The sequence below is a fragment of the Mytilus edulis genome, chromosome 9 (genome assembly GCF_963676685.1).
Source record: "Mytilus edulis chromosome 9, xbMytEdul2.2, whole genome shotgun sequence".
NCBI classification, from domain to species: domain Eukaryota; kingdom Metazoa; phylum Mollusca; class Bivalvia; order Mytilida; family Mytilidae; genus Mytilus; species Mytilus edulis.
The window spans coordinates 38,358,435-38,385,066 of NC_092352.1; the positions used below are offsets into that span (position 1 = coordinate 38,358,435).

At 30.1% G+C, this 26,632-nt stretch overlaps 1 protein-coding gene across 9 annotated transcripts in view; it reads right to left on the reverse strand.

Annotated features, from left to right (window-relative positions):
* The window catches only part of LOC139489703 (zinc finger MIZ domain-containing protein 1-like), a 210,228-nt gene that overhangs the window by 72,755 nt on the left and 110,841 nt on the right, over positions 1-26,632 (reverse strand). For 7 of the 9 annotated variants that reach the window (XM_071276417.1, XM_071276425.1, XM_071276418.1 and 4 more), the window contains one exon: positions 3,914-4,125. The gene's annotated coding sequence lies outside the window, so the exon portion shown is untranslated. Of the gene's footprint in view, positions 1-3,913; positions 4,126-10,216; positions 10,293-11,556; positions 11,613-26,632 lie in introns of those variants that run through there. The other 2 variants (XM_071276429.1, XM_071276422.1) reach the window with 2 other exon arrangements.

Here is a 26,632-nt window from a genome sequence, read left to right on the forward strand (position 1 = left end):
TACAGATAGGTAAACTAAGAAAATAGTTACGTTTTATAAAGTGTAGTATCTCCTCACGCTCAGGTGTTAAAAACCTACCTTAATATTTACCTAACTGCCTGTTAAGACGTAAGTGTGTAATTAGGAGGGTCAATATTTCAACAAATTCATCTCAGTATTAACTTGATGACTTATAACAATACTAAACAGACAGACAGACATGCAGTGCAAATATTTTCTGTTCTAACAACTAAATAGTGTAAATAAATCATTCTTTAAGCAGATACAAACAGTTGGAGAACTTTTATAAAAATTAACACATGTACTAGACTAGGTGATCAAATACCTCCAAAAATGTCTTCTGTTTTACATGTTTTAAATGATTATTACTGCTGCTACTAAATAAGTTGTCTCAACTTTCTGATTTATTAAGTAGTACTAAATGTACTAATATGTTACCTTTTCTTTTAATAATTTATGTATTGACCGTTTTTTCTTTTTCTAGCATGACGTTTTTCAATGTTAAATTGTATTAAAATAATCGTTTGAAATTGATTACATTTTTTCAATTTTAAAACAGTGTATTAGATTTCTCAATGACAGATTAAATTGATTAATTAAATTGACATTTTTTTCCTTTTCAGATCAGAATTATATAAAGGGGAGTAACTCATGTAGACTACTTCATTAATTTGTTAGCCAAAATGAACAAGATTGTTTCCAGATGTGTTTAATCATTATAACTTTAAACAAACCTTTCCACAAATATTTTACATTGTAAATGATATCATTTCCATCTAATGATCTAGTTCATGCTTTGTGAAGACAAAATTCATTCTTCACGTAAAAAGTGCACACAACAATATTTAAAAAAACCTAATTGGCAAAAATCTTTTCTTATACTTCATAAACAATAGGATTTTTTATTTACCGGTAGTATATTTTTATCTTTGCCTGAAGCCAGAAGTTAAATCTAATTTAGTTTGGCAAACAGATATGCACCATAAATTAATGGTTTTTGATGGATTTAACAGCATTTTGTAAGGAATTAAAATTATCTTATCTTGCAGATGCAAAGAAAATGCAGTTTTTTCCTACTGCAAGCTGTTATTGGTAATTTCATATCAAAAGATTATTATGAAAATATGTCAGTGATATATATTTCTTTGTACTTGTTTATCAGGAAACATTTAGTCAGAGATTTGGAATTAATTATGCTTTTAAAAAAACAAAGAAACATGAAGGGTGTGGCCAGCAATGTTTTTCAAATTTAAAGCAATTAATGCCAATTTGAAATTGAGACTAAGAAAGTGTTTTGTACAATAATATGCCTGACATATATAGTAGACTATGTGTCATCAATGGCTTAGAATGAGAACAAAAATTAAAATTTACTAAAAATAAAGTACACACATAGGTTAAAGTGCATTACTTCTATCCAAATTTAGTTGCAATTTCAAATTGAATTTTTTGTCAAAAGTTTATGAAATGATGCTTTATAATGACACCGTGTTGATTAGAGTTTTATAAAATAAACATTATTTCTTTAAAGAAGATTCCAAGTGGTTTTTTTTCTTTACCTAAAAGATGACCATTTAGTCAATTTTCAAATGTTCTCATTAAGTTTTTTTCACTAAATTTTGATTATCTTTTTTTAAAGTGGCAGTTGTCAATATTCTTTAAAGCAATCTTAAATGAAGCATTTGTCCCAGCTTTTGCATTAATCAACTATTTCCCTAACTATTCATTTCATTTGTCTTATTTTCCAGTATTAGTAACAGCAGGATGGTTGACAGCAATAGGTCACAGATCTCATAGGAAACCACACAGTGAAGGTCATGTAAGATTGTAATTGGGGTCACCATCATAACATCTATAGGGAATCATGGTCGTTCCATGACTTTGAGTAAAATTAAGGCATATTCTTGACTTAAAAAAGATTTCTGAATAGGAGACGGAGAGGACACAAATGACATATATATTTGATTGATTGATTGGTATTTAACACCACTGTCAGCACTATTAGCTCTCTCCTGGCGGTCAGTTTTTATTGTCGAAGGAAGCCAAAGTGCACAGAGAGAAATATTACCCTTGTTAATTAAGATTGGAGTCGAGCACACCTCCACATATTTGAAATATTTGAAATAAAGACTCTTTTAAGAGCACATATCATCACACTAAGAATTAATTAAAAGAGATTTATACTTCAAAGGCATATATAAAATTATCCAACAGATTAGTTTTAAGGCAAAGGAATGCTAGCAGTCATATACGTTTTGTATGCTGCTTATCTTATCTGCTAATAATAGAAAGATCATAGAAATTGAGTAATTGAAAATTATGAATTTCTATTTGTTGCATTGAAATGCATTCCAATAGGGTGTCAGTGTAAACAAGTTATAAAACTTTTGCATTTGAACATTGCCAAACAATATCGGAATTTAGATGATATATGAAAATTGTGTGGACAGAGGGTTAAGTTACTTTAATTCTTAATATATATATTCAAGTCATTTATATTTCAAAATTTGTCATATCAATCAGGATGAAAACTTATTCCATATATATATATTCAACAATTTCAAAAAGAGGTGAAATTAGGGGAATGAGGACCTTAGTGGAGCTTTATTATGACAATTGCATGTACTTTTTCACTCCAACATTGGCTTGTCATGGAGTCCATTTTTTACAAAATCTGTTACCATTTTCAAATATTTCAATAATGTGTCCTGCAGTCATTGTCAATTCAAATTTAACAAACTTGATTTTCATTAAAATCATAAATCACAATGGTTTTTGTCAATCAAAATACTTTTCATATAAAACCATCAACAATTTACTAGAACATTAAGAAATAAATTAATTGTGGAAATATTCACCAATAACAAGCTGTTTACAATGATTTGTTTACGAAGGTCGTTGAACCCTATTTATATAGTATTGAAGATAATTACTCAACTCCAAGATCTACAAAACATTAATTGATATCTCTTGATGTAAACAAAATGAGATTATCATTTAACAAGAAATATATAAGGAGTAGCCATATGTTCCTAGAATTCAGTTAGTTCATTAGTAATGACAGACAGATGATGCTATCATGTATCGTCTATTTATAGTAACAATAGCCATGTTGGTTGGTGGTTATGGTGGTAGATTACTTAAATATCTTTTTTTTAGAGAATAGTGTCTTTTAATTAAAAATTTGAGGATAGTGTTGTTTAATTAAAAATTTAAAAGATAGTAGATACGTGTGTATAAGAAGATGTGGTATGAGTGCCAATGAGACAACTCTCCATCCAAGGCATAATTTGTGAAAGTAAACCATTATAGGTCAAAGTACAGTCTTCAACATGGAGCCTTGGCTCACACCGAACAGCAAGCTGTGTCTTTAAATAAATAATTTAGACACTCTCAAAATGGTTAGGGTGAAGATTATATGTATTGCTTCTATTTTGTTTATATCAATTTATGTCAATTAAAGCCAGCACTGAGATAGGTCTGTTGTGCTAAGGTGGTGTTGAACAAACACCAATCAATCTTATTGCTTGGGTGGTTCAACAGAAAAGTTACAACAATGTTACAGATAGATGACTTCTGTTTAACAATTTGGAAACTTGCATAACTATTCTTTTTTGGAGACTTCATAAATGTGCCATTATCAAATCTCTCAGATAATATCCTGTATACTGTGGATTCATTTATTTTCAAGGGTACCAATTTTTGTGGATTGGGGAAAACTAGCATTTTCATGGATATTTTATTTCGTTATTTTAGCAAAGTCTGCATACATTCCTTTAGAAAACTTGTAATTCAATGATCATTTAAATTCGTGGTTCCACTGTACCCACAAAACTTGGTGTTCAACAAATATTAATGAACCCACAGTAGCAGTCCCTAAACTTGTGATAGTAATATTTTATATATTTGATACCTGTTTAATACAACTAAGTCTATCTATTGTTTGTTGAATATGTCTTTCCATCTCATTCATGGTGGTCCTTTTTTCTGTGGATCACACAGGTACATTGGGTAGACGTCAAACATTGGTATATATAGTAGGCAGATAAATGGTATAAATGTCAAAACTGGATTTCCCTTTCTAATTGTACTGGTTTATATTTATATGGTTACATGGTTGGTAGTCTGAAATAACAAAAAGAACCAGATTAAAGTTACTATTACAATTTCTGATGTATATAACACAGGTAAACAAGGGCAATAACTCTACAATATCTTATGGAGAGAACTTCCTGATGTATACAACAAGTGCCAATGAAGGGCAATAACTTGGCAATATCTTCCTGCGAGGGGTGTACATGAGTACAAATAAGATTCAAAACTTATCCTAGCTAAAAAGTAAAATATGTCATATACACTCATGTCAATTTGCATAATTAGGTACCCAAATCATTTTCCCTATATGTGGCAGTGTTTTGAAAAAAAAATTAAAATATCAAAAATTTAGAACAAAACAAACCATAAAGTCAAAGATAAAGTTAACCATTCATAAAATAATATGCAAGTGTAAAGTGGACTGTTTACAAAATTCAAATGGATAACAAAATTAATACAAACAGAAAGGTCAAAGTTACAATGTCCATGACCTTTAACAGAGTAACACAGTTACTAACGGCAACAATTATTTTTAGAACTTGGCAACACCTCACAACTCAATTATTTTCTCAATGAAAAATGAGAAAGAAAACAGAAAACATAGATAATTTGTCTGATAAAAAATATTTCACAATAAACAACCATCACCTCAGACGACCTTGGCAATCATTAATAGTTACATCTAAATACCACAAATAATACATATCAGTGTAAAGATATCTTGTCTAGCTTGTTAAGAGCATAGCTGTTGCACACAAAAAACGTTGTGCACCAAGGGTTCATCTTGATTGTCGGTAACTGTTAAAGATACTATAATTATACCCACTTGCAAGAAATCATTATATAATAAATAGATCTTCTAAGTAATTGATACTGCAACAATTTATTTCATGTTCACGAAATAGAACAGTGATCAGATTTCCTTTCTTTCCTTTATCTCTTTTATCATTAAACATCAAATACACATTTTTTACATACTGGAAGAATCATGTAGACCTTAAATTTTTTTCAAATGTGTCCAAACTTTTTATTTCAGATTCTATTATAGGTGTCAAAGAATTTTTTTATGGTTGCCATGATTTTAAAAAAGAATTCCCACAAATTTTCTTGGACAATGCCACTGCCACCATCTGCAATCTGCTAGGTATTACAAGTCATTTCTGGGAGATCTATCTAAATACCTGAACTTTGGTAAATGACTTCATTAATTAAGATGGGACCAAGTCACCAAGGTAAAATAAGGACACCAAGGGACATCCTATACTGAAGATTCATTTATTTTTGTAGGTATAAATTTTCTTGGCTATTCAATATTGCAGTTTTGCCAATCTCAGAGGCTGAGTGCAAATAAAGCCTACAAAAAATATGCAATTCGTTGAACATTGAAATTCGTGGTTCACCTGTACCAACGAAAGCCACGAAAATTAGTATACAACAAGTATTAATGAATCCACAGTATTATGAATATTGACAAAATATAAACAAAAAAATTATATAAAAAGTTCATCAAATGTTTTACTAAAAGCCTAAAATATAACATGTCTTTCTTACTTTGCCTTCAAAGGAAAAATATATCTAGTACCTTACTGAGAAAATAATAAATCATATAATGTATAATGAAACAGAAATTAAACAAAATGTTGAAGAAGCGCGACACTGACCGCCAATATTTAAACACAAAATATTTATTCAAGTAAACTTGTCACCTGTTTGGGAGATTTCAATTTATTTTGACAATATAAATACCAAGTATTGATAGCCAAAAAGCAAACAATTTACGTGGATAGTTTTACAGACAACAATATGATTTATATTTTTTCTATAAAATCTCTTTTGACATTTGCCGTAAGATGACCCCAGTTCACTCGTCAATTATAAGACTATTTGTATTAAATCAGATGGCCTAACATTAAACAAAGACACCAGGTGAGGCTGGCAGATGTTTTACCTGCTGAAACAAGGGAGAAGGTGAACAAAATGACAATATTTTGTTTATTTACTGTTTTATTAGAGTAGCTACTATTCAAGAATTTTTTAAAACATACAATATTTGAATATTTCACAATGATTCAATAAAAATTTGCATTGTCAAGGTAAAAAGTACCATATTTTTAGTTATTTCATTATATTTGCTTCTACAAATTATTCTTACTCCATGGAAAATTAAACTAGATATAAGAAGATATGGTATGAGTGCCAATGAGACGACTCTCCATCCAAGCTGTAGAGCAACTTATTGTCCTGTATACTTTTTTCATGTTCAGCTCTTTCTAGGGGGTAGCCTGGAAATATATTTTACAAGATTTTCTCTAACATTGTCCACTGGACGTTAAACAACCAACAATCAATCAATCAATCTATTACTATGCTAAAGTTTTCATATCAGATATTATCCAAGTTTTGCATGTTGCTGACTTTTTTTTTCATCTAGAAAGAGTTAACGAAAATATATTGCAGGCAAAAATGAGTTGGTTGGCAGTTAAGCAGTTGAATGAGATTTAATGGGCTATATAATAGTGCAGTCTCTATCCCCTTCTCACCTCAATGCATTCAACAGTAACTATCTGCTCAGAAAGGCAATTAAAAAAAACTTAAACTTACTTAAAGAATTAGATTTTGACAAAAAATATAAAAGCATACAAGTTACATGTATCATGTTTCACGACATTTAATTACATTTTTGTACATAATTATATATAAATTGTAAAATGATTTTACTATAATATCAAGGATGACTGCTATTCATCTTAGTTAATGGAATGTTACCAGGTGAAAATTTGATAAAACTATTATAAATATTCTCAGTTTATTGAATGTTTTATGCAAAATTTACAACGAGAACATCATAATTTTGAATTATATTAAGATTTTGGCAGCCTATCAAAGCGATTACGAAGAAGGATGTCTTAAGCATTCTTTACAAAGTCAGTTTCAATGCGTTAAACCAGAAAACCTTGTATAACAAAATTTAAGTACTATGAAAAGATGAAGTACATTAGACTGCTATAAAAAACTTAAAAGTTTAAAAGAAAAAAACATAAATCTACTTACATATGTAATTACAACTGTTAATATGTAATTTGAGGTTTTTCAATATTTAATTTCTGTCAGTTTTGGCTCATGTGTTGAATATCCCTAAGAAACAAACGGTCATTAAGCCTTTGACTAATTGATATTAAAGTAGCTAGCAAAAAAATACCAATTCCGAATACATAAGGGTGCCTAACATAAAGCAAAAATATTAACTTTATACATGAAAATTATGACACATGGTATGATTGTTAGTGACAGGAACTATCCGAGAAGTCTCACCAATTTTCAATGTTGGCACTCAAAAGTTCTGAATTAGGGCCACAATTGTGCCATAAGCGACATGTCAACTGGAACATAACATAAACCCTTGTAACTCATTAATATACCTCTTCAATTACTAAATCATCAACTTGATATTGAAAGCATAAAGAAAAATATGATTTGAAAGAGCTAATAATGGGTGAAAAATGTACCCAACACTCAATTTTGGGGCATAAAACATTTCAAAAGAGAGAACTAATACTTAGTTGATCGAATTTCAAATCACTCTCACAAAACTTTAATAAAAATGCTGACATATCACTTCTTCAGTGATAAATGAGCGAACATTTAAGGTTGAGTAATTATTGCTTTTCTTACAAATTTTCAAGTTCTAGACTGATGCTGAAGATGACCTCATCAAGTCCTGTAAAAAAAATTATTGACCCCATCAAGTCTTGCAAACAAATTATTGACCCCATCAAGTCTTGTGAAAAAAAATAATCTGATATCTCAATATGATAAGTATCAACACTGGAGGAATTTTGGGTTGAAGTTTTATGAAGATATTGGGCGCTGCAAAACATTTTACAAAGCAAAACTGCAGTGTGGACATATAAAAATATTTTACTAATTTTTTATTTTTTTTAGTTTTAACGCCACCTAATTTAAGAACCACTTTTGGGCTATTTCGTGGCGGACAGTTTTTATTGGTGGAGGAAGCTGGAGTGCTCAGGGAAAACACCCCCCTTTCGATAGGAAAACTGACAATCCTAGTCAATTAAGATTGGAGTCAAGTGCACCTGCACGACCAGGGTTTGAACACACAACCTCTGTATTGACTGGGTAGTGATTACAGTAGCTACTACTTAGACCACTGGGCCAACGAGGCCCCAAATTGTTTTACTGTAAATTTTGTATAGAACTGAAGGTATAATGAAAAGAGACATTCTTATAATCTGTTAGAACTCAAAACAGCCATTGCTGCAGCAATATTTTTTTTACATAAGAGGTGATCTTTAAAACTTGATGAAATTTTGAAAACTTGACAGAAAATGTGGCATTTTCAATAGACGTATGATCTTGGTTGAATTAATAGGATTCAGGAAGCCTTATTTTACCAGTACTACTTATCCTTGCCCTATTTACTTGTTACCTTTATGGCTAGACAACCAATGGCCATAAAACATCTCTAGTTCCTCCCAAAATATCTTATCAATTGATCATGCATAAAAAGTGCAGTTATGTAAAAATCCTCAATTTTTTGCAGTTTCTTCTAACAATAAAGCAAAAAGGCGGTAAAAATTATATTGTCACTTTTAAGATTTTAAAAATGACAAAATATATGATAAATGATGTAGTATTTTTAGTGTATTTAGTTTTCAATTAAGTGACAAACAAGTTATGATAATATAAAACCCAAGGGTAATAGATAGGTTTATTCACTCAATTTTATACAACTTTGTTGTAATCAGATAACTCGCACAAGTCATATCCTTTATATATCGATTGTCATAGGATAAAGAACTTGCGCCTTTTGAAAACTTTCCAACCGTGAAAAGAATGGAAGAATAAAATGGGTTCATATTTGTCATCGCAGAAAAATGACATTAATGACATCTTATTATGTTCAATTGCTATATTAAGATATTTTTTAACTTAGAATTTTACAGGTTTTGATGGATCTCCTTCGACCTTTAACCTCATTTTACAGAATTTCAACTGAATATCCTCATTGATAAACTTGACAAAGTTAAGCCTTTGATTTTTATCTTATCAAGTTATATATTTACCTGGTAATATATTTTAAAAAAGTCTTACAGTGAAAATTATTTGTTATGAATAAAAGGAGATGGGGAAAACAATAAAAAGGCAGAAACCTGGTTTTTAGTGGGGTTCGTAGTATTGTCCCATCTTTAATTAAAACTAGAGAGAATTTTACATTTTAGAACTTTTCCTGGAATATTTTCACATTTCTATGTTGATTTTTATAATGGAAAAAAAGTTTGTGATGCTTATGGAGGTAATGAAGCCTGTTGCCCTTAAATATAAAAGTTAGAAGATAAAATTCTCAGAAAAAGTGAATTGATGATAATAGATTTTTTTTTTTTACCTCTGTTGGTAATTCAGCAGGAACAGATTACTTTGAGATTCAAGAGGAAGAGAGAGAGAAAGAGAAAGAAAAAGATAACTTGATGAATTTTTTCCATGGTCCTTGTCAATGTTAATTTTCGTACTGCAGCTATGCTTTAATCCTACATTCTTATGTTTTAATGCAACAAAATATTAGGAGCGTTTGGACAATGCAATGCTGTGAGCAACCAGTGTAAATCTCTCATAATTGAAACACCTAATTAATTTACTAACTGCAGTTATAAGTGCAAAATCATATAATAACTAAGCTTGTAGATATTAACAAGATCCAATCGAACATAAACCTGACAATTACTATGGATCACTTATATACTGATATTCTTAATTTACTCTCAATATGGATCACATACCAATAAGTTATACATTGATCGCATAATTAAATACTTATCAGATGATTCCACTGCTATTAACCTCTCTATGCTGGTTTTTTGCCAATACCAATGATCACAATTGATGATTTAAGAATATTTACAATTTACACACTTCACACCTTTCCATTTAAAAAAAAAAAAAAATTTAAACAGAACAAATCTTAATTTACCCTGACTTTGTACCTTTCCAATTTTTCTAATATTAAAAAAATATAACAGTTTTTCTTTTTACTCCCCTGCCCCCTAACAGTACAAATTACTGTTTGTATAAATGATTTTAAACTTATACTATATACTTATCATACCTCTAAGCATTTCATCAGGTTAATGTCAATGAACACTTTAGCAAACCACCATCTCTTTAAAAATACAAACTTGAAATGTATACCTTTATATTTATTTAGATTTCCATACAAAAGAAATTGAGTAAATCATGTACGTTTGATTACAGTTACATTTGTATACAAGGAATCTATGATACAAATTTCTGTTGGGCATTGTAATGTGTTCATATTTATCAGATAAACATCATCTCAAGTGACCCCCTCTGTTGGTGCTCACAGAGCTGTGAAAACATGCTTCATTTGTGGCAAATAAACACTTTAAATTGCTAATTTTAAGGATGTCAACAAATGTATCCTTATTTAAACATTCAGATATCAATATGGAAGTAATTAAAAATGTATTGTCGTGAGGCAAATAAATTTCATAAAATTTATGATAATTGATTGTTGTATAATAACCGCCTGTCAATCATTCGGATAAAAGATATGTTAAAAATAATATCAATTAATTATAGATATATATACTTATAGAATTATACATTCATCAATTTGTTGAACTCTGCAACTGTTTGTCAAGTATAAGAGCAGTACAGGGAAAAGAAAATATGAAGCACATCTTTGGCATACTTCTTAATTAAAATGAACGACTTCAATAAGCGATGACCCAATATCCATGGTAATTCAGAATAAAAAATGGCTTAAAAACTAAGCTGCTTATCTTTTTATCATAACTGCTTCTTAGAAATCCTTTCATTAGTATAAATAAATTACAATTTTAGTATGGCTTTAAAAAATCAACATACAAAAATCGTGTCTTAATTGGTTGATAATATGTATATCTTGATATAATTCTATAACTCAATGTTTAAGCGCATTTACATTTAGCTACAATTCACCAAACTACAGTTCAATTTTACTGTATAAGGATTCAAAATTTCAAATTTTTTTTTTTTTTAGACATGAAAGATGATGAATGGAGGTCTGAGTATTACCAGATCTTGCCTAACCCTTTATGCCGGGCGCATAATGAAGCCTCTTTACACTACCCCCTTTACTCCAGAATGACGCCTTTTTGTGGTAACTCAGCTGAGACGCTTTGCCTAACAAAAATCTGTATCTGACTTCATACAATTTGTATCTAATATGAAAATGATATGTACTTGGGAATTTCTGACTCAAATTATGATTTTTGTTTTTTGTGTTTTTTGCAATGTAGTAATACTTTAAACATGATGAAATTTGAAAAAAAACTCATTTGGTCTTTCTAAAACATGTCAAGATTAACCTTTTCAGAAAACTTGACAACCAATCATAATTATGTTTTTTTTAATTAAAGGTTAAAAATCATCTATATTCTATACATATAAATACTATAGTTCTATGTGCAGTCTTTCAACTCTCTTGATACAGCTAGAATCTAAAGATAAAAAGGTTATTACAAGTTATCAATTGAATCTTTGGGGGAATCTTAGACTTTACATTTTTTCAATCACATCTAATATTTTATTGTTTCCTAAGATCTTTATTTACTGATATAAAGTTTAATTCTGACAACTTTAAATATCATCAAGTTCATGATATTTCATTTTAATCCCTCCCACTAAAAGAAATTGTCATACCTTTGTCTCATTTCATCAAGATTTTTTCCAATATTTTTTTTTACAAATTGAAATTACAGTATAAAATTACCACAAGTTCTTAATTTAGAAATCTGAAACAATCTAACGATCGTCCCCCACCACCCACTTTTCACCTGTGTCGTCAGAGGGATGTTTTTCTTCCCAACAATATGACGATATAATCAATTCCTACAGTATGTTATGATGGGGTAATTAACGTGACAATTTATACAGTTATGAGCGTCTACTATTATCCAAATTATGATATATATCATGTAGCAATTACAATATCATTATCAACATCTTATAAACATTATTAATGATTTTTACACATATTTAATGAATCTTATTAATTAATTGCATAATTATTGAGGCAATTAGCAATGTTTTATATATTTTCAATCATAAAATGATTTAAGAAAGTAGGTATATCAGGGAGATCTAGTACACAAATTGAGACCAGTTTTTCATCTCAAAAATGAAGCAGTATACTTATCATATAACTTCTAGCCTAGGGATTTTATTGACTGATGTTGATGTTTTAATGCCACTTTAAAGCACCATATTTGGGCTAATTTCTTGGAAGCGGAAGCCAAAGTGCCAGGAAAAAACCACCAACCTTAGAAAGGAAAACTGACAATCCTAGTCAACTAAGATTGGAGTCAAGTGCACCCACACGAGAGGGGTTGGAACTCATTAACTCAGTGTTGACCGGCTAGTGACTACTTCCAGCACTTGGCCACTGAGGCCCAGCCTCAGGATGGAAGAGCTTTCAATATTTTCTTCTCATATCATTAAGGCCTTTGAATGTTTTTAAGATAGAAAACTTATCTTTTTTTTTATTAATGGTAAACATTTATGTCAAACCCTTTACCAGATGATGGCCCTTTTTTTCTAAGGAGCCTAATGAATTGGTGAAAATCATTATGGAATAGCACCTCTTTAAGCTAACTAGATTTCCATGGAAAATCAAAACACTGGTATTTGTATCCCAAAAATAAGTCTTTCAAATTTTTGTTTTGCTTTAAATAATTGAAGGTCAAGGACAACTCCATTTGTCAAGTAAAAGTTCCTCTTAAGAAAGTCAATAGTCCTTTATAAAACATAAGTGTAAAGAATTTGAGGTCTTTGACTTTTGTAATTCAATAATGAAAAGTCCCCTTCTAGAAAAGACATCCATGACCTTGGACCCATGCTTATTTGAACCCGGCAGTCTTTATTGTTTTTTTTAGGCTGCAGGTTGGTTCCTTTGATGTTCAATATGTCAGTGGTTCTTATCTTAATATATATTGATATAAGAATATGTAAAGAAATTCAAATCAAAGTACTGCATTAAGATCAAACATTGACATGACTGAAAAAAACATATGAATTGATCATTCATCACAGAAATAGAAGTTTTAAATGAGTTAAATAGTTCTCTTACATCTGATAAACCTATAGTGTAATGTTAAATGTATTGTTATCCACAAAAATTACTTACAAATTAACAAAAGAAGCTGTTAGAATGTAAATACACAAAGAAGTAAATGTTTAACAACTTTTGAATCTATATTGAAAAGATTTTTACAAATGATTTTAAAGGGAATAATTATGATTTAAAATGAGTTTATATTCATTCTTTGTACTAAGTATTCACTTTTACACATTAAACATCTAAAGCTACATGTAAACAAACCAAACAGACTGCTAAGTAAATATTCTGATAAACTGTATAATTTGTTGTCAAACAAACCAGAAAATTCTTGTAAAAATATTGTTTTTTCTGTTCTGTACAAAATTTAATTGAATATTTCGTTGCAAAATATTCAAAACCTTTTAAAAACTAAGTTGTGCTCAATTTCAATTCCAAAAAAACCAATTCTGATTCATTTTACATGTACTTCATTTCAAACAAGTATGTGAAATTACAGTAACAGTCACCTATTTTCCAGACTATGTACCTTGCCCCGCTCCTTTCATTTCCAAAATAGGAAAATCATAAAATGTTTAATATCTGTGACCATAAAAGATCAGTCTGATATCCTAGGTAAAGTCACCAAGAAAACAAGAATACATTGGACTTACAGCAATTGGTACCTATATCTTTGTTTGGATATCTAAAACGACCAATTGACCAGTTCAATAGTTTTACTAAAACGACCAATTGACCAGTTCAATAGTTTTACTAAAACGACCAATTGACCAGGTCAATAGTTTTACTAAAACGACCAATTGACCAGTTCAATAGTTTTACTAAAACGACCAATTGACCAGGTCAATAGTTTTACTAAAACGACCAATTGACCAGGTCAATAGTTTTACTAAAACGACCAATTGACCAGGTCAATAGTTTTACTAAAACGACCAATTGACCAGTTCAATAGTTTTACTAAAACGACCAATTGACCAGTTCAATAGTTTTACTAAAACGACCAATTGACCAGTTCAATAGTTTTACTAAAACGACCCAATTGACCAGGTCAATAGTTTTACTAAAACGACCAATTGACCAGGTCAATAGTTTTACTAAAACGACCAATTGACCAGTTCAATAGTTTTACTAAAACGACCCAATTGACCAGTTCAATAGTTTTACATTTCTTTTGATTGGTTATACTTCTGTAAAGGTGTAATTTGCAAGCATCATAAAAATTGATTCTGGAACTTCTAGACATGTCTGAAGAAAAGTAGATCAAGACATAATTTAATTTCTACAAGTATGATTTCATACTGAGGGGGTGGGTTAATAGCTAAGTTTAACAGGGATATTATAGATTAAAACAGATTTTAAAGTGATCCTTTAGTAAAAGTCTGAAAAATCATGTCATTGTTTAACACAACACAAAAAATATTGGATATTTAACAAAAAGATGAAGTTTATGAATAATTAGCCCTAGGCTCTATTGTTAACATGTACATATTGTTTTAAATGCAAAATATATTTCCTATACATAAAAAAAATATTACAACATGATTATAAATCACTCAAAAAATCACATATATAACCAAAAAATCTAAATGAAAGGAAAATTTATTCATGGTAATATTTGCATATAATTCATTTAAAGTACACTACAAGAAATATTCCACTGAGAAAAATGAATAAAAGGAGATATTGGGTCAACATCATAAAGACAATATCTAAACAACTATATTTGATCAAATTACTAAATATGACATAACCAAAAATAAGTGAGTGACATAAGACAAACATCTGTATCTCACTATACATAATGTCACTGTATCTCACTATATATAATGTCACTGTATCTCACTATATATAATGTCACTGTATCTCACTATATATAATGTCACTGTATCTCACTATATATCATGTCACTGTATCTCACTATATATAATGTCACTGTATCTCGCTATATATAATGTCACTGTATCTCACTATATATAATGTCACTGTATCTCACTATATATAATGTCACTGTATCTCACTATATATGATGTCTCTGTATCTCACTATATATAATGTCACTGTATCTCACTATATATAATGTCACTGTATCTCACTATATATAATGTCACTGTATCTCGCTATATATCATGTCACTGTATCTCGCTATATATCATGTCACTGTATCTCGCTATATATAATGTCACTGTATCTCACTATATATAATGTCACTGTATCTCACTATATATAATGTCACTGTATCTCACTATATATAATGTCACTGTATCTCACTATATATAATGTCACTGTATCTCACTATATATAATGTCACTGTATCTCACTATATATAATGTCACTGTATCTCACTATATATAATGTCTCTGTATCTCACTATATATAATGTCACTGTATCTCACTATATATAATGTCACTGTATCTCACTATATATAATGTCACTGTATCTCACTATATATAATGTCACTGTATCTCACTATATATAATGTCACTGTATCTCACTATATATAATGTCTCTGTATCTCACTATATATAATGTCACTGTATCTCACTATATATAATGTCACTGTATCTCACTATATATAATGTCACTGTATCTCACTATATATAATGTCACTGTATCTCACTATATATAATGTCACTGTATCTCACTATATATAATGTCTCTGTATCTCACTATATATAATGTCACTGTATCTCACTATATATAATGTCACTGTATCTCACTATATATAATGTCACTGTATCTCACTATATATAATGTCACTGTATCTCACTATATATAATTTCACTGTCATGTAGAATGGATAAGACAAACAAATAATCAAAACATATACAAAGAAATTTCAAGGAAATCAGTAGCAAAGTTAAAGATTGGATTATTTAAAAGCTGGCCCATTTTCGAAACTTTTTAATTCTTTGTGAAACTGCTTTGCAAGTGGTTTCTTTGTGTACTTCCCGGAAATATGAAATGCATTACCCTATAGTGTAACTTCTTTGAGAACACTGACATCCCTACCACCAACACCCACCCCCACCCCTATGCACATTATACTTGTTTATTTATTTCACATTTTTTCTTATTCTATTCAATATTTCTGTTTACATCTTGTAAAATAGTTACCATACAAGTTTTGTAACTTTTCAGATTTCATTTTTTTCTTATCTAAATGGTACATGTATATACTTTTGCAGTTCCTGATCTGTTATTAACCTCTGAATAAAAAGTTTAAAGACCTTTCAATCAAGAATTATATCCTTGCAATAAACAGTGTCTACATTAAGACCATTATTGCTAAAGTCTTTTTCATTATTGATTCTTTTTTCAAAATAAAACGCTTTAATTTTTGCCTAGAAGTAAGATATTGCCTTGGTATCACAAAACTAATCTATTTCTATTAAATATACGACTTCAGATGTATTAATACAATGTACAGAACACGACTAGACAAACAAGGCTTAAAATCGTATTACAAATGAAATCAATTCAAGGTCACAGTATATAATAAGTATTTTAAAGATGAATAATACCCTCCAAAATCACAAAATATAAATATTTTCAAATTGGATATAAGCTGATAAGTAAATACATAATAAACCTGTAAATCACCCCTATCTGTCTTAATAATTGGCTTGTATCACATTTTTCTATGATTTCCAAACAAACAATTTGCCGTTTACTTATTTATAGCACATGACAGGTCGTCATTTTCACTAAATACCTAAGCAACCATAACATTTACATAGATGAGGTGAAAAAAATGTAACAGATAAAACCTGATACCTTCAGAGCTAATTTCTACATTACTGTAGAGAAACGCTGCTACGGGTTTATTATCTGGCAATTATCTCAACACTCAGTCACAATCACGCTGTTTCAGGTCATTTAATCTGTGTATTCATTAGATTAAGTCAGCAATACACAATAACTTGTTTGTTGAGGTTGAAAATCGCTTGTTAAATCATTACTCTGTTTGTTACGGATTTTTTTCTACTTTGACGACTTTGTCAAAAATAGTTAGACACTGAATCAGTGCTCACGATTTTAACCCATTTTTCATCAGCTAGGTTTTATCGTAATTGTTTCTTCTGCAATAGAGACAATTTATCACACTAATTGGTGAAGTCTTTGTTTCATATGATGAAAAACAGTGCATAAAAAAGAAAACAATCTGTGAAAGTTTTCACTCATCTTCTACTGTTATGACAGCTTTGAGGAGACGTTAAGGAACAGATGTGGGTACCAGATTTTCCAAGTTCTTTCCTCACAGTAAATGCAAAAAAAGATTCAAAGAATGCTTTGTCTTTTGTGTGATTGAAAGATTACGTATTGGATTCTAAACATCAATCCAGCGCTGCTTAGTCCAGACACATTAATTTCTGATCATTGTAAAAATTATAATATTTCATCATTTCTCTATTACATAATTGGTAACTCCCTATTTCTTTCAAGTTTATTAATCAATTTTTGATGTTGCATAATTCAAAAATATAATAAACATTGAAAATTAATAAAACTCAAAATAATGTAATGTGCATTTTATGACTCTGCCTTCCTGCACTTTTAGCCAATTTATCTTAAATATAGCATTTTCATAAAATTACAATAACTAAATTATTTCCTCAATGATTTATAGGGTGGATACCTTAATGAAGGATCGATACCTGGAAAATGGGAGATAACTCTTATCAAGAGAAAAGAAATTTTCATATAAAGACTTATACAGGGGTATTGCCTGTTCTTGAAAACATAAATAGATATAGGAAGATGTGGTATATGTGCCAATGAGACAACTCTCTATCCATGTAACAATTTATAAAAGTAAACCATTATAGGTCAAAGTACGGCCTTCAACACATAAATGTCTGTTTTATCCCAATATTAAACCAGGTGCTCCGCAGGGCGCAGCTTTATACGACCGCAGAGGTCGAACCCTGAACAGTTGGGGCAAGTATGGACAAAACATTCAAGCATGATACAGCTCTGAATTTGGATTGTGATCAAATTTTTGACATTACATGGTTTTTTTTTACACAAAACAAATGCCAAGATTTTACAAATCAATTAAAGATTTCTTCTTCAAACTTTTTAAATCTAAAATTAAATAGTTGACACAGCATAGGTTTCTGACACAGAATGAATGTGGTCTAATGAACTTAAAAGGTTTTTTTTGCCTTTGAGCAAATCACTATGCTGTTGAATATTAATCCTCTCAAAAAAATGTTTGAAGAAATTTTCTTTTTATTTATGAAATCTGAAATGAGAAAAATTTAACCCCCCCCCCCTTTTTTTTCACATCCCCGTTTCCCTTTTTCAAAACTGATATCAATTCAAATTTCTAATGGAGTTTGCAACAATAACTACTCATTTAAATACATCATAAAATATTAAGATGTAAAAAAACTGCTTGTTATCACTGAATGGTAAAGATTATTTAAATTTATCAGTTGGTAGTAAAAAGTGTATATACATTGTATATTGTATATAACAAAGATTTAAGTTGATTCTGGACAAAGAAAGATAACTCCAATTAAAAAAAATTCTTGCTATTGCACAAATAGGATATTTCTTGCTTACTATTCTGGACAAAGAAAGATAACTCTAATTAAAATTTTTTTTGCTATTTCACAATATTGTGCAATTAGATATTTCTTGCCATTGCACAATACTGTGCAATTGAAAAGACTTGCTATTGCACAATACTTAATATAATAATTTTAGATCCTGATTTGGACCAACTTGAAAACTGGGCCCATAATCAAAAATCTAAGTACATGTTTAGATTCAGCATATCAAAGAGGCCCAATAATTCAATTTTTGTTAAAATCAAACTTAGTTTAATTTTGGACCCTTTGGACTTTAATGTAGAATTTGAAATTTGAAAACAGGACCAAAAATGAAGAATCTACATACACAGTTAGATTTGGCATATCAAAGAACCCCAAGGATTCAATTTTTGATGAAATCAAACAAAGTTTAATTTTGGACCCTTTGGACCTTAATGTAGACCAATTTGAAAACTGGACCAAAAAAACTTCAATAATCAAGAATCTAAGTACATTTTTAGATTCAACATATCAAAGAACCCAACCGATTCATTTTTTGTCAAAATCAAACTAAGTTTAATTTTGGACCCTTTGGACCTTAATGTAGACCAATTTGAAAACGGGACCAAAAGTTGAGAATCTACATATACAGTTAGATTCGGCATATCAAAGAACCCCAATTATTCAATTTTGATGAAATCAAACAAAGTTTAATTTTGGACCCTTTGGGCCCCTTTTTCCTAAACTGTTGGGACCAAAACTCTCAAAATCAATACCAACCTTCCTTTTATGGTCATAAGCCTTGTGTTTAAATTTCATAGATTTGTATTTACTTATACTAACATTATAGTGCGAAAACCAAGAAAAATGCTTATTTGGGTCCCTTTTTGGCCCCTAATTCCTAATCTGTTGGGTCCTAAACTCCCAAAATCAATACCAACCTTCCTTTTGTGGTCATAAACATTGTGTTTAAATTTCATAGATTTCCATTTACTTAACCTAAGGTTATTGTGCAAAAACCAAGAAAAATGCTTATTTGGGCCCTTTATTGGCCCCTTATTCCTAAACTATTGAAACCAAAACTCCCAAAATCAATCCCAATCTTTCTTTTGTGGTCATAAACCTTGTGTCAAAATTTCATAGATTTCTATTAACTTAAACTAAAGTTATGGTGCGAAAACCAAGAAAATGCTTATTTGGGCCCTTTTTGGCCCCTTATTCCTAAAATGTTGGGACCAAAACTCCCAAAATCAATACCAACCTTCCTTTTATGGTCATAAACCTTGTGTTAAAATTTCATAGATTTCTATTCACTTTTACTAAAGTTAGAGTGCGAAAACTAAAAGTATTCGGACGCCGGACGACGACGACGCCGACGACGACGACGACGACGACGCCGACGCCAACGTGATAGCAATATACGACGAACATTCGTATAAAAACATTATCATGGGTTAAAATATGAAATAATTCTATTCCTACTTCAAAAGAAGAATTTGTTCATCTCAAATGTTTTTCACTTATGAGTTTGAACCTCTCCCTTTCTTTAAAGAGGGAAATGTGCTTTCATTTATTATTGACTATCATCATATGAAATATATCATTAGAAAATTATGACTTAATTTATAAACAAAAGGCAGAGGTTTTGGATCATTACATGCAATAAGCTTAGATAGCCCAAAGTAATCATGCACTAAACTGTTTTGCCAATAACTCATAAGTAAATATGCATATTAATATATCAGTTTACTTTAATGCAGTTCATGTTAACCAAAACAGAAAAGGATACGTATGCATGTATACCAGTACCACTCCAATAATACAAGTTCTAAGGAAAGTCTTAAATCTATATTTCATAGTAGTTTTTTTGTGTGTCACAGTGAGTTTGGCTAAATAAGTGGCAGATCCAAGGAGGGGATCTTTCCAGGGGTAGGTACCCGCCTCATTTTTTGACGATCAATGCATTTGAATGGAGACATATGGTTGGAACCCTCCTCTTTATGGAACTGGCTGGATCCGCCCTTGTAGCAGTTCTATCTTTGCCAGATTCATTGTTCCCTTTTTACAGTCAGGTATGGCACATTCAAATGGTAAAACAGTAAATATGCAGAATAAATTTTCATTCTCATTTTATTTGATGCAAAAAGTGCCTTCACATGTTCAGCACCCCATTGCCTGCTACCTAGTACAGGTATATATTGTATATGCCCAGGAAAAGGAGCATTCAAATTTTACATCTATGTTTAAAACAGGATGATACATCACTGAGTAGGATAAGATGTGGTTTAGGTACTAATGATGCTAAATCAATTAATAGACCACAGAAAGATTTAGTATGTGTATGTAACACTAAGAGAAGTCACTACATCATTCTCTAAAATGGAAAAACTCTTCAACTAATGTTTCATTGAATTTAAATTGCACAATTAAAATAAAAAATATACATTACAAAATAAAAAAGTTCCCTTTCAAGTGCAAATTTAAAAACAAATCATGTTAAACTTAACAAGATGAACATTTAAAACAAAAAATCAATTGGTTGTCAATAAAATTTACATTAAATGTATAAGTATAGTTCGTAACGATAATATCTCTTTTTTGTCATTAATGAATTAGAAATGTGACACAAGTAACATAAAATACAACTCCCTAAGTAATACACATCTTAAGAATTTAATCAATTACACACTATTACTGCATTTCCTTTACATAAAAGAAAACAAGCAAGATTTATTAAGAACACATTTGTCAGTACACGTGCATGAGATATTCCCAGATATTATTTAAATTAACTGAGACTAATAGCAATATTTAAATGGAATTCTTGTCTCCTGATGGTTTTTGTCCGATAATCATTTCTCTAGCCTCTTAACAACAATGGTTTATGACAATAGAGAAAACACAAATGGTTAATTCTAACAAGATGAATGGATTTCGTTCAATGTCACACATATTTAAACTCTTAACAAAACAATAAAGGCTCGCCAATAATCTACTCTTGGCCACAGTATGACCAATCAAATAATCCATGTATAAACAGACATGCAACAAAATATTATCTTTTTACTCACCGAACAGATTAGTGCTAGTTGTATATATGTAAATAAAATAATCATTACATCAACGGCTGATATGTAAAAAGTGATGGAGTGAGTTGATGTTATCCTCGATCATATCAGCTTGTAATTTAATCCACAGGCCCCCAAAGTGTTGTAATAAGTAGCAAGCTATCACTTCTTCTTCTTGTATCAATCAGTGTTGTTAGAGCAGGTCTTTATCACTGTCTTATCTATTCCCCTTAACCTCCACCCAATTAAATATTTCTGGACAATTTTGTCAATGGCATCAAAGAGATTATAATACACAGACAGGAAATGATAGGAATAAAACAATGTGTACTTAAGGATCTTTACTTAGAGGATTCTTTGTTTAATATGCCCTTTGATTTGTAATAATTGATAATATGGAAATGAAAAATTAATTCAATTTTAAACTGACTTGTGTGTCTTTTTCTGTTGCATAATATTGGAAATTGTCAGGGATTTAGCTTGGATATCTTCTAGATTTAAAATTTAACACGTCTGCTCTTTTACTTGAATTTAATTTAAGTCTGCATTTTAGATTTAAATCTAATCATACTATTTATAAGTTCTAGCATCACATTTTTAATTAATAATACATAAAACTACTGATAATTAATTTCTTCTTGAATATATTCACCATATGATTTATACGTTGGAAATTCCTTCTGAAAACAGGAGATGATTTTATTTGAGGTGAGAGGCTGGCAAAATGCTAGAAATATTCTATTCTCTATTTGGAACTCAAAAGTATTTATTTATCTCTCTTTTCAGTATTCAAGAAAAAACAAGCGTTTAAGGATGAATAAAAGGAGGTGTTTTGTATAATTCAAAGAGACAGCATACCAACAACACAATGTCTATAACAGTCGAGATAATAAGAGACTAATGACATGTATTCAATCACAATATTACGGGGTAAGGGGTAAGTAAGTAAGCTATGTGTTTATTATTAGAGGGACACATAGCTAGCATACACAATCTAACTTTTACCGAGGGTTATTACATAAGTATCAAGGAATATCATCATGAATAGTTTTTCATAGAAACACGAACTGATATACTGTGTCGTGCCCTATTACTCAGTACCTGTGTACTAAACCTATTTAGAATATAGTACCAAATATATTTTTGCAATCCTATACTGTAACAAGAGGTGTTTTTATATATTAACATATGTCCTTGACTATAACAATGACAATACTAAAATTTTCAGATCATTTTAAAAATATTTAAGACTTAAAAATACAATACTAGTTCATTAATCACAAAATTAAAGTGTGTAATTGTTTTACAGTTGACATTTCAAGGCTATTTATAGCTGACTATGTGGGTTGGGCTTTGCTCATTGTTGAAGGCTGTACGGTGACCTATAGTTGTTAATTTTTGTGTCATTTAGTCTCGTTTGGAGAGTCATCTTATTAGCAATCATACCTCATCTTCTTATTTTTTTATGGACAAGAAAACCATATAAAATCAATTAATAAAAAAACGAGTATCAATTCAACATTTCAATCTTCAAGGTAGAAGATTAACAAACAACACAGGATGTTATTTTAACAACTGCAATCTCAAATTTCACAATACAAAATATTTAAACATTTACCATTAAAAATCTTTAATGTAAAAAAACACAACACACAGGATGTCATTTAAAACAATTGCAATGTTAATTTACAATGCCAAATAATAGTAGTCATCAATTACCCCCTATTAGCGAAAATAATTCCTACCTCAAATTAATGGCAAGCTACTTCATGACAGAAGGTCACAGTATTTCCTCTAAAATATTTACACACAAGGAAATTTCCTGTATTTTTTTATAACAAATTTCCTCCTTATTAAAGAACAAAGTATATTTGTTTAAATTAATACAATTAAAACATATTGAACGTCTAATTGTAACTTGAACTTCAGTACATGCACTAGTAAATAACTTAGTGGGTAGCAATTAATTAACTAGTAGTAACAACAGGGTTTGAATGTAAACAAGTTAGCCAGCTGACCTATCAATCATTCTGGCCACTGATAATGACCACAGACTGGCCATCTAACCTAATCACAGACAAATAACTATCTGTGTAGAGCACATGTTACAATCTCTACACACTTTTACACTAGCCAATTGACCATAAATCATTATTTTGGTTTGATGAGAGGCACTAGTAGACCATAGGAGTGAAGTGTTAAAGGGTCAATTAATTTCTTACCAATTAACCCAAAATAGTATCTATAGGAACCAGCTCTTGTCAAACAAATGGTGGAGGGGGTTACACCGAGAGGGTGTAAAAGAACAATTTAGACTTGAGTTGAGTTAAAAAAGTTGAATGGGTTTTTATGGTGTCTTCTAATTGTACACAAACTGCAGTTGTTTTGCAAACAGGTTTGTGAATATAAAATAAACAAACTTTACAGTATGGGATTTGCTCATTGTTGGAGGCCATACAATGACCTATATCGGAATAAATCCTATTTATTTGAACTCTGTTTGATAGTGGTCTCATTGGCAATCATATCACATTTCCTTATTTAATAAAGCTAGACATGATTTATTCTTATGGTTACATTTTAAAAAGTAAAAACACAAAAATACTGAACTCCAAGGAAAATTCAAAAAGGAAAATCCAAAATCAAAAGGCAAAATCAAAAGTCCAAACACATCAAATGAATGGATAACAACTGTCATATTCCTGACTTGGTACAGGCATTCTCTAATGTAGAAAATGGTGGATTGAACCTGGTTTTATAGCTAGCTAAACCTCTCACTTGTATCATTTAGTACCCCCAAAAAATAGAGTAATTTACAGTATTTTGAGCTGCTTTATCAACATATCAAATTAAAAAGAAATATAATTAACCATAGATTTCAAAACAGAAGCTTAATAATAATTATCTATTGATGACACAGGAGAGCCCATTTCGACACTTATTAAATATAAAAATAATTCACAAATACTTCAAATAATTCAATCACTTCAACTAAACAATTAAAACAATTGAGCTCTCTACTTCAAATTACCCTAGGAGCTGTGCGACCAATAAAACAAGTATAGTTTACAACTAAGTGACTAGTTTAGTAGTATGTTCGCAGATCATTACTACCAAGTGGTTAGACAGATATTTATTACCTGCTCAATCTTATACTTTAAAGGCAAAGACGATCAACTACTAATACAGAGTTATTATCCTATTGACACAAAACAAAATTAAACTTTGTCATTCAAAACTTTTATACCAGGAGTAATAACTCTTGTAGTGAATTTATACTTATCTAAACTATTTTGGTAACTAAGGGTCACAACTCTTGTAGGTAGCTGATATTAAAACAGTATACGATTTGATGAAAGATGAAACTGTTTGTATATCTTTACCAATTTTTACCAACTTTTTTTTAGCTGAAAAACTAGATAGTTCGTATAAAAGTTCTTCAAATGAATGGTGTCTTTCCTGTTCACTTGGAATCCAGTTACAATCTTTGCATAAAAACCGAATTGGTCAAAATAAACAGGATCTTAAAGGTATTATGCTTACAAAGAATCAAAACATTTTGTCTTATAGACTTGAATGTGAGGATTTTTTTATTCTAAAAAGTTTGGTTTGATGAAAATGTGACACAAAAGCAACCTCACCAAAAAGAAACAGGCAAAAGGAATAATTTGTCAGCTCAAGAGAGAAGGCAAGGATTTTTACATGCAATGATCAGAGAAAAGTAGAATTCAACAACATAAAACATGATAAAAATCAAATGAAAGTTCCAAATATCTATTGTTTATCTTAATTTTCAAAACATATGTATTTTACTGGGTCATGGTAAGTGTTATGCAACTGTGTAATTAGAAATCGGTACATGTGCAACATTTTATCTTAACAAATTTTAAATTGCAAAAGAGGAAACGGCTTCTCATTTTAATGATACATTTTATGTGTTTTAAACTGCAGCATAATTCAAAATTATTTAAGAAAATAATATCTTTTCTTATCAGCAATCCTTTGATGAACTTATTTTAAGAAAATGTTGATTGACAGAAGAAAATGTGACTCTTGGTTGATCCTATATAAACAAGGGTTTTGCTGTTTGAGTTTGCTATTTTTTTAAATATATTTTAAGATAAAAATTTCTAGGAAATATTCTTTTTACATGAGGCACCACAAAGTTTGGGTTTTGCATCATAGCTTCAAAATACTCTAAGCAAGGGGTGCATTTCTCTACATTTGGCAGTATGGTAGAGAATAGCATGAATGTTGATTGTCAAAACCATTAACGAATCTTCTATGAAAATATCAACAAAATAAAAATATTGCAAAGTCAGCAAAAAATGGTTAAAGTTAAAAATGTTTTAAAAAGATGCAAGATACAAAAAAAAAACACCTTATGTTATTTAATTAATTATTAAGGGACTGGTTTGGGTGACAATAAACTTGTTATACACAAACACACATTTATTGTGACTGTGTTTGAAACAAAGGAAACAGTTAGTGTTGCCTGTGTCATCTTTTTACAATTTTGACTCATAGTCGGCATGTTGCTTGCTCCATACTTCTTCTCATCCAACTATCTTATCTTTGATTGACAAATATTTGAAAAAGAGTTACTGATTGATGATATTTCATGCATACTCAAAAGTGAGTAAAACTTCACTGTTGTTTTTTTTTCGGTACTTTAATTCATAAATTTCAAAAAAATTCAGCATACACCTAATTGACTCATTGGCAGTTAAAAAACATTTATCAAAAATGAATATTTTATCCTAGAGGTTAAACTTTAACCTTTTATGAACTTATAAAG